The sequence below is a fragment of the Schistocerca nitens genome, chromosome 3, assembly GCF_023898315.1.
Source record: "Schistocerca nitens isolate TAMUIC-IGC-003100 chromosome 3, iqSchNite1.1, whole genome shotgun sequence".
Taxonomy (NCBI): domain Eukaryota; kingdom Metazoa; phylum Arthropoda; class Insecta; order Orthoptera; family Acrididae; genus Schistocerca; species Schistocerca nitens.
In genome coordinates this window covers 806,344,466-806,359,443 of record NC_064616.1, presented here as the reverse complement: position 1 = coordinate 806,359,443, position 14,978 = coordinate 806,344,466, and the positions used below count along the sequence as shown (strand labels likewise).

At 45.8% G+C, this 14,978-nt stretch overlaps 1 protein-coding gene across 1 annotated transcript in view; it reads left to right on the top strand.

Moving 5' to 3' along the window:
• LOC126249433 (uncharacterized) overlaps positions 1–14,978 on the top strand; it is a 619,638-nt gene that overhangs the window by 322,627 nt on the left and 282,033 nt on the right. The window lies entirely within an intron of this gene.

Sequence of the window (14,978 nt, the reverse complement as noted above, 5' to 3'; positions counted from 1 at the left end):
TCGGTTTCCAAGAATCCCACGGAGAGGGGTCTCTTCGGATACTTTTAACTGGAGTAGAAGGCGTTGACGAGTAGGATGTTCTTTAATTCAGATTTAACTAACATCATAACACAACTCGAACACTGTGTCAGCCGTAACCATAGTACAATTTTACGCTTCATCAAAGAAGCATAACTACATCGACTCTTAATGTATGCTTCGGCAGTTGCAATAACGTATATGATGTAAATATGGATTGTAATATCGCGTTTTGTTCACTCAAAGGAATACGCGGGAGAGGGCACGTGCTAGTAGTAATCAAATACGGAAAGGAATTTTCTGCTCTCCACAATTATATATCCACTTATGAACTCATAGAGATGCTGAATCACTACGCCGAGGCTGAAGAATTTCTGTTTAAAGCTAGCAATATTTACTTGACACGAATTAATAAACAGACATCTGCGCGAGACCGGATCTCGTGTTTATCGCTATCAGTCAGAACAGGCAATCCTGTCCCCCTTCAAATTCATCTCTCTGTGGCTGCGACCCCTATAGGAGAACGAGTGGTTGGTTATATGGAAAATAGGAAAAACTGTAAGTGATAATGAGACAAAATGAAATTTTTTATCGGTTCTGGAAGTCTACTCCTTTGTTCCAATTGGAGACTGCTCGCGATAAATGGGGGCATGGTTCGATTCCCCCTGTAGCGCAGTTGTTAATTTGTTACGACATATTAAAGTCGTAGTTTTTCCATTTTTTGCAATTTCCTGTGTCTGGTGTACGACACATCCATTTCGCTATGGGGCGTACCGAGAGAACACTGTGGGGAAGAGTGATGTGAGTTCTCCATCCGTGTCTCAGGCACGAAGCACGGCACTGGCCACGTGAAGTCCCCATTCTTCATCGCCCATCTCTTTAGCGAGTAGCTATGATGGACTATTCTGTCCGAATGTCGTGCCGGAAAACGAACAGATGTATCACTGCTCCATACAGCATGTATTAAAGAGTGTGACCTTCAGGGCTTCAAAAGTGTGACATTCTTGACCATTCACTGTATAGCAGGCAACTACAGTAGTCCTCATATGTTATAATTACGATGTAGCCTGTAGTGGACGTCATTTGTAACTACATAACTACTATACGGGTAGCCACGATAACGACACTCAACAGGTGTTGGAGGGTGACCAGTAACTTCGTGTCTTCTGTCGGTGTTACCTAGTTCTATTGTACAGAAAAACCGGAAGACGCTGACTCTTATATAGCTGTATGAAATAAGTACAGGATGTGGCAGAGGTTCAGTGTTAGTGTAAAAATGATTCAATACTTTGAAATATCATGAGCTTTTACTAAAAAATCCATAAAAGTTATTCTCCACATATTTATAATGTGAATTAATTGCACCGAAGGCAGTATCAAAATTATCAACCATAAGACTACGAAAGTCTTACTTCATACAAAACACCTATAAAGAATCTGAGGGATCATCTTGAAAAGCTTTCCTACCGACGTTACTAATATGCAGCAATTTCAAACAATGTACTGCTTCGTGTCTGTTCGTAGATGTTCGTGATAATTCTTGTTACTGTACAGGTGCTGACAGATTTAGTACGGGAGTCCTTTATTTTCAATAAAAGAAAAGGGAATTTTTTTTTAAATGTGTGAGCTATGGATGGTAATGGATCTTCACAAAGCCGTGCACGGTCCCTGGGTTGGCGACACATCAGATTTTTCCAGTATGTGCCGCTATCCCACAGCTTGTTCACGTGCTCGACGAACAAACAACCTTTCTGCTGACGGGGTGACTCTTAGGGAAGCGTCGCTTGCCTAGGCAGAGCCCCTACAGCAGCCAATCAGAAAGGTCCAGGAGATCACGTGTGAGCGCCCACCGCGCCGAGCTGCGAGGACGAGGCGTGTGGATCGCCCTCTTTTACTGACAGGCCCCCGACTAGATCAGACGCATTGGCCGGTTGCCTCCGTGCACTTTTCGAGCCCCGGCTCAAGCTGTTTGAGCCTTAGGGCCGCTGAACTCACATAATGTACCCCGACTAGGTCAATCAGTAAATGTTTTCTCAATAAACGGGAGGCAGTTTGCCGACCGGAGTTGAAAAATTAACACTTGTCCTTTTTTAGACCCCACTTCCACCTCAGCCACATCCTGAGATGCACATTACTTATCTGTATCTGTTAAGTGTAGGTGATTGTAGCGGGAGTGTGGCGTCGTGTTTGTGTTGTGTGGTGACGAGTAAAGTATGAGGGTGAAACGCAGTGGCGGCACATAGCCTACTAATCTCGTACAAGAATAAGGACGGATCATCAGAAACAGTGTTAGGGGCCCTCACGTCTTGAGACACTCCGAAGAGGCTCAGAATTAATCCAAAACATTCGCGAAAAAGAGTGTGTGCCAGTCAGTCCCTGCTGCTCTATGACGGCTAACCGAACTTCAAACACAATTAAATTTACTAAAATTAACTTTACGCCCATTCAGCCAATATTCCGTTGCTCTTTCCACTTAGACGCTCCCTCCCCCCCCCCCCCCCTTCCAGCGAAGAGGATCACAACTCGTTTGTGAGTACGTACGTGGCGAGTATGAGGCTCCAAGCCATTGCAGTACTTCTGTAAGTAGGCTGTTTAGGTTTTTTTATTGGTAACGCCACCTCTGTATGAAAATCACTGGCTGTGCTGTGTGCAGTCTGTGGCTGCTTTTCATTGTTGTAATACTCGCCATTGTAGTGTTAGGCAGCTGGCTGTGAACAGCGCGTAGCGTTGGGCAGTTGGAGGTGAGCCGCCAGCAGTGGTGGATGTGGGGGAGAGAGATGGCGGAGTTTTGAAATTTGTCATGAACTGCTCTATATATATATATATATATATATATATATATATATATATATATATATATATCAAGGTAAATACATTGTTTGTTCTCTATTAATATCTTTCATTTGCTAACTATCCCTATCAGTAGTTAGTGCCTTCCATAGTTTGAATCTTTTATTTAGCTGGCAGTAGTGGCTCGCTGTATTGCAGTAGTGGGAGTGACCAAGATTTTTGTGAGGTAAGTGATTTGTGAAAAGTACAGGTTAGTGTTAGTCAGGGCCATTCTCTTGTAGAGATTATTGAAAGTCAGATTGCGTTGCGCTAAAAATATTGTGTGTCAGTTTAAGCACAGTCATGTAAACTTGTTTGAAAGGGGACGTTTCACTTCTACCTTTAAAATTTTTGAAAATTTTTAATCTTTAAACTTCTACTTTCTTGTGCTACAATTTTACTGCCGAGCTTTATCTTTTCTCAGACTTATTCTCAAGGACACATTGTCTACTGAAGACCTAGCTCGCTCGTAGAACGTCGATTCTGGCTTTACCCACTTCGTTCCCTTGTTTTACACAATATGCTTTAGTTAATTTATGTGCGGTCCTCACATCTGAGTTTCACATCTACTCTTTTCAAAGATTTTACAGATTGTGCCGGCTGTGTGCGTAAGGTCGCCCACTACCAAACTTGGTAGCCAGTCGTATTGCGAGTCGTCACGTGTCGATACGGTGGTAGCCCCCTGACCAGGCAGGGATCACACTGTTGATGCCTCAGCTGTTATATCGTCGCGCTTGCCGAGGAGTAGGTGCTTGTCTGTCCGGGGTAACTGGGACTTGGAGCACTGATCTTCGTGGCAGGTGGCCTCTGCTCTAATGGGGTGATATTCCTTTCTTTACTGCTTTGACTATAACGGGTTGGTGGGGGGACGACTGTGGGAGGAACGGCCCTGCAGCATGCAGAGCCCTGGGGGACGATCAACTCACCTGATCCACCTGCTGACCTGATTATCACTCTAACCTCACTTTATTACTGTGGATTTTCTCGCCACAGGGAGGATCTGCTGAGACGTATGTACCGGCTTCGCCATATGCTTTTACTTCTCCTTACTTTATTTCTCAAATTTGGCATCATCATTGCTTTCAGTACCTCAGTTTTATCACCCCTACAAACTTTCAAGATCCGAGCAAATTTCTCGCGAACGCTTGCCCGAGGTTCCCTGCATCTCGGCCTGTCAGGACAGAGTAGCGTGGCCCGGCCTCCAACACCACACCCTAGATGGAGTTCGCTTTCTATAGAGGGGCGACAGCCTGTCATCCACGACGTATTTGCGTGTAACTCAAACTTTCACACAGTCAGAGACAATTGATTTCCAAGTAATTGTTTAGTTGCCAAAAGTTAATAATTCTAATTTTTGGAACAGTGATGTCACCATATGCACTGAACTGCTCAATTTCAAATGAAAGTATACAATGCCGAGAGTTTCAATGCCGACAGGCAATGTCCAGACTCAAGAAAGTCTGGAACCACATACACGCGTACATAAAGAGAAAAACCTAAGTACTAAGCTAAAGAAAAGGAGAAGGTACCCCAGTAGTCAGATTATTTGAAGTAGTAGCAATTAAAGTACGAGTAATGCTTTTAGGTACCAACAGAGTTTTATTTAGCTTGAACTGGTTTATAGAAACCGGAATTCGTCAGATTTAAAGTCAACTCCGAAGTATTAACTGAATAGGCTACGCGTTAAACGTTGACTCAGTGGGTACTAATATTTTTCTTCCATTCTGATGGAGATTACTCAGTGGCTGGGGATCTTGACGCCACATTACGCTCACTGGCAGTGACTACTTCATTCTGCATCCCCACGAATCCCTTAGCTTTCGGCGTCTGTGTAATCTATACGCCGGGAAGGTGCTTCAAAATTGATTCTGGAGGCAGATAACCAAGTGGAATAGATGAGGGTGGACCAGGAGTGCTGTTTAATCATTCAAAACTGCGGTCTGTGTCCAATCAACGGAAGTATTACCCCATTTGTAACGACCACTGTGGGTACCGAAAACAATATATATTGGATAGGTGTCGAAGCGAAGTGTGGGCGATTTTCACCGACTTCTAATGCTTATTACAGGCTTCGTGCTACAGCCACGAGTTAGTTCACAGATTTACGTAGCAAACTCGTAAACATTAGTCTTTCTGCGAATGTTCCATAGTATGTATGAACACGGAATGTGATTTTGAAAGTGCGCATTCATGCTCAAATCAAGAATTGTAGCCCGTTTTTAACTGCAAAAAGGAAAAAGTTGAATACGACGCGGACTCCCGCTAAAACACGTCCGGACTCCCCCGCAGCTACCACACCTCTGCCGTCCCACAGTCCGTCGCTTTGCCTGCCTCACTACTACAAAGACAGCTCTTGTCCGTTCCATTAATATTCATCGCCTGGCGCCCACACATCTTTTTTCAATCGGATTTATTCTTGAATCTTGTATCCTTTCTTACATACATATAATTTACAACTTTTATCCATTATGCAGGCGACTGGTTGCAGTAATTTCTGGAAACATATATGATTTACATATCGGCACTATCTCTTTCTAATTTAATTCTTAGGTTATTTAATTTCATTCCATCTTAATATCTGAGACACTTTTACTTTAAACCTTGAAACCGTCATCTTGTCTCTCTCCACCTGTCAGCGCACTCCCAGAAAAATTTCCTTATTTGGTCATCCTACAGATGACACAGATTAGCTTTGGCTTATGCGTTACAACACTGCGCTACACTTTGCTATCAAAATTAAATCCGAACTTTATTTTTCACTGAGTGAAGCATAATCGTTAGCAGTGATGATCAGGAACTTTTACGTCATCACCTCTTCTCCCATTGTCCACCAAATGCCGATGGTGGTAATTTATTTCACAACCGGGATTTGAATCGGCTACCTCCAAGAAACGTACTACCGACCGTTTAGAAATTCTGAGCCTGCAAGACTCAAGACAAATGGAACTTTGTGTGACAGCAGTTCAATCTCGGATCTCCTGCTTACTGTGAACAGTGGCTTTCACATTTCGGTGAGTACAGCACGCTTTCAGGACCGAACAAACATTCAGTTACACTCTTTCGAACACTGCGATGAGAGATTCTCGCGATGGGTATGTCGGAATAGCACCTCCATTAAAATGGATATGATGCCATGCTCTAAGTCCTAAGTGTGTGAAGCGACTACAGATAAGCAGGAGTTCCTTCTTCGAATTCCAGTGTATTGCATATTTTCCGTGGTATATCCATTCTATAATTTATCATAACAAAAACCGAACACGTGATTCAACACAAATTCTACACTTAGTGAAAATTTTGATCTTATAATATTTTAATTTTTTTCACATAAAATAATAAATTTTGAAGTTATGTATTTATGCGATGGCTGTTTCAGTTTGGAGTTTTTAAAGTCTGTTGACAGTTATCTGAGGAATAAGAAAAGTGTTAGATAAATCTCTGTCACTTTCATAATAGTTGCATGTTGTATGGCGTTTTTTATGAAGGACTATTACAGACAAATTCTAATGTCCACAAGAAGAAAAAATTCTAAACAAAATAAGATTTCCACACCATCATATGGAAAACACGACATTACATGTTGTGCAACATGGCGTCACTGCGGAGGAGTCAGAATACGACTTTCTTTCTTTCTTTCTTTCTTTTCTTTTTTTTTACACTGTTCGCTGTTTAGAATTTTCTGTTAAGAAGATGAGCATAATGCAATGGTCATGGATAGTTTCCTGTTGAATCAGGCATGTTCCTGTGAATGTATAAAGAAACGAGAATATTATAACAACTGTGGTTTACTGCTGAATTTTCTTTGGTATGAAAAGAGAAGATATTACATGGGGAAGTCAAGTAAACACGAGAAACACGGAAAAAATAAATTAACTGTTTTTTTATTTCAAAAGTAATCGCCATAATTGTTAATACATTTATCCCACCGTGAAACGAGACGGTCAATACCTTCATGGAGCAATGTTTGCGTTTGGCTACGGAACTGTGATTCTAACCAGTCAGCGTGCACCCTTACGTCCGAAGCAGCTCGACGGCCATGATTGTTTCTAAGAGAAATATGGGAATTGCATGAGGATAGGTCGGAACTGTACGAAGGATGTGTAAGGATTTCTCAGCGTACCTTCTGCAGCGTAGTCGAAAGAATCTTGGCAACATGTAGGTGGGCATTATCCTGCAACAGAATTTTGCCGTCTGCCAACATTCCTGTGCGTTTGGACTTCACGGTTTGCTTCATTTTTTGCAAGGTGTCTACGTAACGTTGCTTATTAATTGTGCCGCCGTGTTCCAGAAAGTCAATGAGCAGCGGTCCCTTACAGTAAAAAAAAAGTATTCATGACTTTCCCGGAGCTGGCTGGCCTCTTGTTTCGACTACGCTGCAGAATTTTCGTTGGGGAGCACTTACAAATCCTCCAAACAGCCCCAATTTCTCCTCATGCGATTCCCATATTTTGGAACTGTGAAGTAAGACAGTCGTGGCCGTTGATTTGCTTCGGACCAAGAGATGCACGCCTGACTGGGTACAATCACGGTTCCGTAGGCAACCGCAACGTTTTTCCATGAAGGTATTAAACGTCTTGTCTTATAGTGTGATAAATGTATTACACAGAAGAGCCAAAGAAACTGGTACCATGCCTAATATCGTGTACGGGCGCCGTGAGCAAGCAGAAGTGCCAAAACACGACGTGGCATCGACTCGACTACTGTCTGAAGTGCTGGAGAGAATTGACACGATGAATCCTACAGGGCTGTCCATAAATCCGTAAGAGTACGAGGGGGTGGAGATCTCTTCTGAACAGCACGTTGCAAAGCATCCGAGATCTGCTCAATAATGTTCATATTTGGGGAGTTTGGTGACCAGTGGAAGTGTTTCAACTCAAAAGAGTGTTCCTGGAGACACTCTGTAGCAATTCTGGACGTGTGGGTGTCGCATTGTCCTGCTGGAATTGCCCAAGTCCATCGTAATGCACAATGGTCATGAATGGATGCAGGTGAACAGACAGGACGCTTACGTACGTGTCACCTGTCAAAGTCGTATCTAGACGTATCAGGGATCGCATGTCACTCCAACTGCACACGCCCCACGCCCTTACAGAGCCTCCAGTTGCCTCGACAGTCTCCTGCTGACATCCGGGGTCCATGCATTCATGAGGTTGTCTCCATACCCCTACACGTCCATCCGCGCGATAAAACTTGAAACGAGACTCGTCCGACCAGGCAACATGTTTCCAGTCATCAACAGTCCAATGTCGGTGTCGGCGGGCCGAAGTGAAGCGTAAAGGTTTGTGTCGTGTAGTCATCAGGGGTACATGAGTGGGCCTTCGTTTCTGAAAGCCCATATCTATGATATTTCGTTGAATGGTTCGCACGCTGAGACTTGTTAATGGCCCAGGTTTGTGGAAGGTTTGGACTCCTGTCACGTTGAACGAGTCTCTTCAGTCCCCATTCTTGCAGGATCTTTTTCTGGCCGCAGCGATATCGAAGATTTGATGTTTTACCGGATTCCTGATATTCACGGTTCACTTACGAAATGGTCCTACGGGAAAATCTCTACTTTATCGCTACCTCGGAGACGCTGTGTCCGATCGCTCGTACGCCGACAGTAACACCACGTTGAAACTCACTTAAATCTTGATAACATGCCATTGTAGCAGCAGTAACCCATCTAACAACTGCATCAGACTCGTGTTGTTTGATATAGGCATTGGCGACCGCAGCGCCGTATTCTGCCTGTTTACATATCTTTCTATTTGAATACGCATGCCTATACCAATTTCTTTGGCGCTTCACTGTAAGAGTTTTGAAGATTACTTTCGAAATAATAAACTGTGTACTTACTTTTTCCAACAGTCTCGTTTGCATTTTGTTGCCCGTCGTATATGCAACTCACAAGGTCAATCGAAGAACAGAGAGGAGGACTCCACAATTGGCTTGGTGTAGGGGCATTCCTGACATCCATAAGTAGTGACTTTGCTCAAACCAGAGAAAATCCTACTCAGGATGGCTGAAAGGGATTTGAACCGTGATCAAGTCAAATGAGACTCTGTCCAGTGTTACAGCCATCACATCCCTTACTCAGTATAGGGTTAAGCGTGCTGCTCACAGAAAATATTGTTTGGCCAGATCTTACAGCTGTCTCAAGTGAGTTCTTGTAGACACTGATGGCACTATTCCGACAGTTAAAATGACCGGCACTCGTAATGCAAGACTCATCTGCGAAAATCTGTGTGTGTATAATTCACAGGAGCTTTTATGGAGAAACAGCCCCACGAAAGTCTATACGAAGTGAGAACTCAGATGGCCCTGGAATATGCATCTTCTGAAAGCCGTACGCATGTACACTCGTGTGCAGCACGTAAGGAGAAATGTAACCTTCGCATGATGCGTCACTGCCAAGTACATAGCTCCACGAAACTTGGACCATACATAGGAGAACTCCTACAGTATATTACAGTATAGTATAGTATAGATTGTATAGCACTGTATAGAAGGTAACCGAAAGAAATACTCAAGGAGACTACTGAAATCACCTTGATTCATAATGATACCCTGGACATACAAAAGGCGGTACACGGCTCTTAACAGAGTGTGTGATAATCACGGACGGTAATGCACGCTACGCAATGAACTCCAATGGTGGCAGCAGAGTTGGTAAGGAGTTCTTATGGGAGGGCATTCCATTCGTCCACCAGCGCTGTTGATAACTGCCGCGATGTCGTTTGTACATGTGAACGTGCTGCACTACATGTCCCCAACGCATTTCGCATGTAATCGATGGGAATTAAGTGGGGAGGGGGGGGGGACGGGCAGCTCAATCCATTCGCCCAATATCCCCACGTTCCACGAGCTCCTCCACATCTGCTATGCGGTCGCGCATTGTCATCTACACTGAAGCAGCAACGAAACTGGTATAGGCATGCGTATTCAAATAAAGAGATATGTTAACAGACAGAATACGGCCCTGCGCTCGGCAATGCCTACATAAGACAACAAGTGCCTGGCGCAGTTGTTAGATCGGTTACTGCTGCTACGATGGCAGGTTATCAAGATTTAAGTCAATTTCAACGTGGTGTTGTAAACAACGCACGAGCGATGGGACACTGCATCTCCAAGGTAGCGATGAAGTGGGGATTTTCCCTTACGACCCTTTCACGAATGTACCGTGAATATCAGCAATATGGTAAAACATCAAATCTCCGACTCCGACCACGACAGAAGACAATCGTTCAACGTGACAGAAGTGTAATGCTTCCGCAAACTGCTGCAGATTTCAGTGCTGGGCCATCAACAAGTGTCAGTGTGCGAACCATTCAACGAAAAATTATCGATATGGGGTTTCGGAGCCGAAGGCACACTTGTGTATCCTTGACGACTGCACCACGCAAAGCTTTACGCTTCACCTGGGCCCGTCAACACCAACGTTGGACTTTTGATGACTGGAAACGTGTTGCCTGTTGACTGATCGGCCGAGTCTCGTTTGAAATTGTATCGAGCGGCTGGATGTGTACGGGTATGGAGACAACCTCATGAATCCATGGACCCTGCATGTCAGCTGGGGACTGGTCAAGCTGGTGGAGGCTCTGTAATGGTGTGGGGCGTGTGCAGTTGTAGTGATATGGGACCCCTGATACGTATTCTATCGAGTGGCTGGATATGTATGGGTATGGAGACGACCTAATCAATCCATGAAACCTGCATGCCAGCAGCGGACTGTTCAAGCTGGTGGAGGCTCTGTAATGGTATGGGGCATGTGCAGTTGTAGTGATATGGGACCCCTGATACGTATTGTATCGAGTGGCTGGATATGTACGGGTATGGAGACGACCTCATCAACCCATAAAACCTGCATGTCAGCAAGGGACTGTTCAAGCTGGTGGAAGCTCTGTAATGGTATGTAGCGTGTGCAGTTGTAGTGACATAGGACCCCGGATACGTATTGTATCGAGTGACTGGATATGTATGGGTATGGAGACGACCTCATCAATCCATGAACCCGGCATGTCAGCAGCGGACTGTTCAAGCTTGTGGAGGCTCTGTAATGGTGTGGGGCATGGGCAGTTGTAGTGATATGGGACCCCTGATACGTATTGTATCGAGTGGCTGGATATGTGCGGGTATGGAGATGACCTCATCAATCCATGAACACTGCATGTCAGCAGCGGACTGTTCAAGCTGGTGGAGGCTCTGTAATGGTATGGGGCATGTGCAGTTGTAGTGATATGGGACCCCTGATACGTATTGTATCTAGTGGCTGGATATGTACGGGTATGGAGACGACCTCATCAATCCATGAACCCTGCATGTCAGCAGCAAACTGTTCAAGCTGGTGGAGGCTATGTAATGGTATGGGGCGTGTGCAGTTGTAATGATATGGGACCCCTGATACGTATTGTATCGAGTGGCTGGATATGTACGGGTATGGAGACGACCTCATCAATCCATGAACCCTGCATGTCAGTAGCGGACTGTTCAAGCTGGTGGAGGCTCTGTAATGGTATGGGGCGTGTGCAGTTGTAGTGAAATGGGTCCACTGATACATATTGTATCGAGTGGCTGGATATGTACGGGTATGGAGACGACCTCATCAATCCATGAACCCTGCATGTCAGTAGCGGGCTGTTCAAGCTGGTGGAGGCTCTGTAATGGTATGGGGCGTGTGCAGTTGTAGTGATATGGGACCCCTGATATGTACTGTATCGACTGGCTGGACATGTATGGTTATGGAGGCGACCTCATCAATCCATGAACCCTGCATGTCAGCAGCGGACTGTTCAAGCTGGTGGAGGCTCTGTAATGGTATGGGGCGTGTGCAGTTGTAGTGATATGGGACCCCTGATACGTATTGTATCTAGTGGCTGGATATGTACGGGTATGGAGACGACCTCATCAATCCATGACCCTGCATGTCAGTAGCGGACTGTTCAAGCTGGTGGAGGCTCTGTAATGGTATGGGGCGTGTGCAGTTGTAGTGAAATGGGTCCACTGATACGTATTGTATCGAGTGGCTGGATATGTACGGGTATGGAGACGACCTCATCAATCCATGACCCTGCATGTCAGTAGAGGACTGTTCAAGCTGGTGGAGGCTCTGTAATAGTATGGGGCATGTGCAGTTGTAGTGATATGGGACCCCTGATATGTACTGTATCGACTGGCTGGACATGTATGGTTATGGAGGCGACCTCATCAATCCATGAACCCTGCATGTCAGCAGCGGACTGTTCAAGCTGGTGGAGGCTCTGTAATGGTATGGGGCGTGTGCAGTTGTAGTGATATGGGACCCCTGATACGTATTGTATCGAGTGGCTGGATATGTACGGGTATGGAGACGACCTCATCAACCCATGAAACCTGCATGTCAGCAAGGGACTGTTCAAGCTGGTGGGAGCTCTGTAATGGTATGTAGGGTGTGCAGTTGTAGTGACATAGGACCCCGGATACGTATTGTATCGAGTGACTGGATATGTATGGGTATGGAGACGACCTCATCAATCCATGAACCCGGCATGTCAGCAGCGGACTGTTCAAGCTTGTGGGGGCTCTGTAATGGTGTGGGGCATGTGCAGTTGTAGTGATATGGGACCCCTGATACGTATTGTATCTAGTGGCTGGATATGTACGGGTATGGAGACGACCTCATCAATCCATGAACCCTGCATGTCAGCAGCAAACTGTTCAAGCTGGTGGAGGCTATGTAATGGTGTGGGGCGTGTGCAGTTGTAATGATATGGGACCCCTGATACGTATTGTATCGAGTGGCTGGATATGTACGGGTATGGAGACGACCTCATCAATCCATGAACCCTGCATATCAGCAGCGGACTGTTCAAGCTGGTGGAGGCTCTGTAATGGTATGGGGCATGCGCAGTTGTAGTGATATGGGACCCCTCATACGTATTGTATCGAGTGGCTGGACATGTACGGGTATGGAGACGACCTCATCAAGCCATGAAACCTGCATGTCAGTAGCGGACTGTTCAAGCTGGTGGAGGCTCTGTAATGGTATGGGACGTGTGCAGTTGTACTGAAATGGGTCCACTGATACGTATTGTATCGAGTGGCTTGATATGTACGGGTATGGAGACGACCTCATCAATCCATGAACCCTGCATGTCAGTAGCGGGCTGTTCAAGCTGGTGGAGGCTCTGTAATGGTATGGGGCGTGTGCAGTTGTAGTGATATGGGACCCCTGATATGTACTGTATCGACTGGCTGGACATGTATTGTTATGGAGGCGACCTCATAAATCCATGAACCCTGCATGTCAGCAGCGGACTGTTCAAGCTGGTGGAGGCTCTGTAATGGTATGGGGCGTGTGCAGTTGTAGTGATATGGGACCCCTGATACGTATTGTATCTAGTGGCTGGATATGTACGGGTATGGAGACGACCTCATCAATCCATGACCCTGCATGTCAGTAGCGGACTGTTCAAGCTGGTGGAGGCTCTGTAATGGTATGGGGCGTGTGCAGTTGTAGTGAAATGGGTCCACTGATACATATTGTATCGAGTGGCTGGATATGTACGGGTATGGAGACGACCTCATCAATCCATGACCCTGCATGTCAGTAGCGGACTGTTCAAGCTGGTGGAGGCTCTGTAATGGTATGGGGCGTGTGCAGTTGTAGTGAAATGGGTCCACTGATACGTATTGTATCGAGTGGCTGGATATGTATGGGTATGGAGACGACCTCATCAATCCATGAACTCTGCATGTCAGCAGCGGACTGTTCAAGCTGGTGGAGGCTCTGTAATGGTATGGGGCGTGTGCAGTTGTAGTGATATGGGACCCCTGATACGTATTGTATCGAGTGGCTGGATATGTACGGGTATGGAGACGACCTCATCAATCCATGAACCCTGCATGTCAGCAGCGGACTGTTCAAGCTGGTGGAGTCTCTGTAATGGTATGGGGCATGTGCAGTTGTAGTGATATGGGACCCCTGATACGTATTGTATCTAGTGGCTGGATATGTACGGGTATGGAGACGACCTCATCAATCCATGAACCCTGCATGTCAGCAGCAAACTGTTCAAGCTGGTGGAGGCTATGTAATGGTATGGGACGTGTGCAGTGGTAGTGAAATGGGTCCACTGATACGTATTGTATCGAGTGGCTGGATATGTACGGGTATGGAGACGACCTCATCAATCCATGAACCCTGCATGTCAGTAGCGGACTGTTCAAGCTGGTGGAGGCTCTGTAATGGTATGGGGCGTGTGCAGTTGTAGTGATATGGGACCCCTGATATGTATTGTATCGACTGGCTGGACCTGTATGGTTATGGAGGCGACCTCATCAATCCATGAATCCTGCATGTCAGCAGCGGACTGTTCAAGCTGGTGGAGGCTATGTAATGGTATGGGGTGTGTGCAGTTGTAATGATATGGGACCCCTGATACGTATTGTATCGAGTGGCTGGATATGTACGGGTATGGAGACGACCTCATCAATCCATGAACCCTGCATGTCAGTAGCGGACTGTTCAAGCTGGTGGAGGCTCTGTAATGGTATGGGGCGTGTGCAGTTGTAATGATATGGGACCCCTGATACGTATTGTATCGAGTGGCTGGATATGTACGGGTATGGAGACTACCTCATCAAGCAATGAACCCTGCATGTCAGTAGCGGACTGTTCAAGCTGGAGGAGGCTCTGTAATGGTATGGGGCGTGTGCAGTTGTAGTGAAATGGGTCCACTGATACGTATTGTATCTAGTGGCTGGATATGTACTGGTATGGAGACGACCTGATCAATCCATGAACACTGCATGTCAGTAGTGGACTGTTCAAGCTGGTGGAGGCTCTGTAAGGGTATGGGGCGTGTGCAGTTGTAGTGAAATGGGTCAACTGATACGTATTGTATCGAGTGGCTGGATATGTACGGGTATGGAGACGACCTCATCAATCCATGACCCTGCATGTCAGTAGCGGACTGTTCAAGCTGGTGGAGGCTCTGTAATGGTATGGGGCGTGTGCAGTTGTAGTGATATGGGATCCCTGATATGTACTGTATCGACTGGCTGGACATGTATGGTTATGGAGGCGACCTCATCAATCCATGAACCCTGCATGTCAGCAGCGGACTGTTCAAGCTGGTGGAGGCTCTGTAATGGTATGGGGCGTGTGCAGTTGTAGT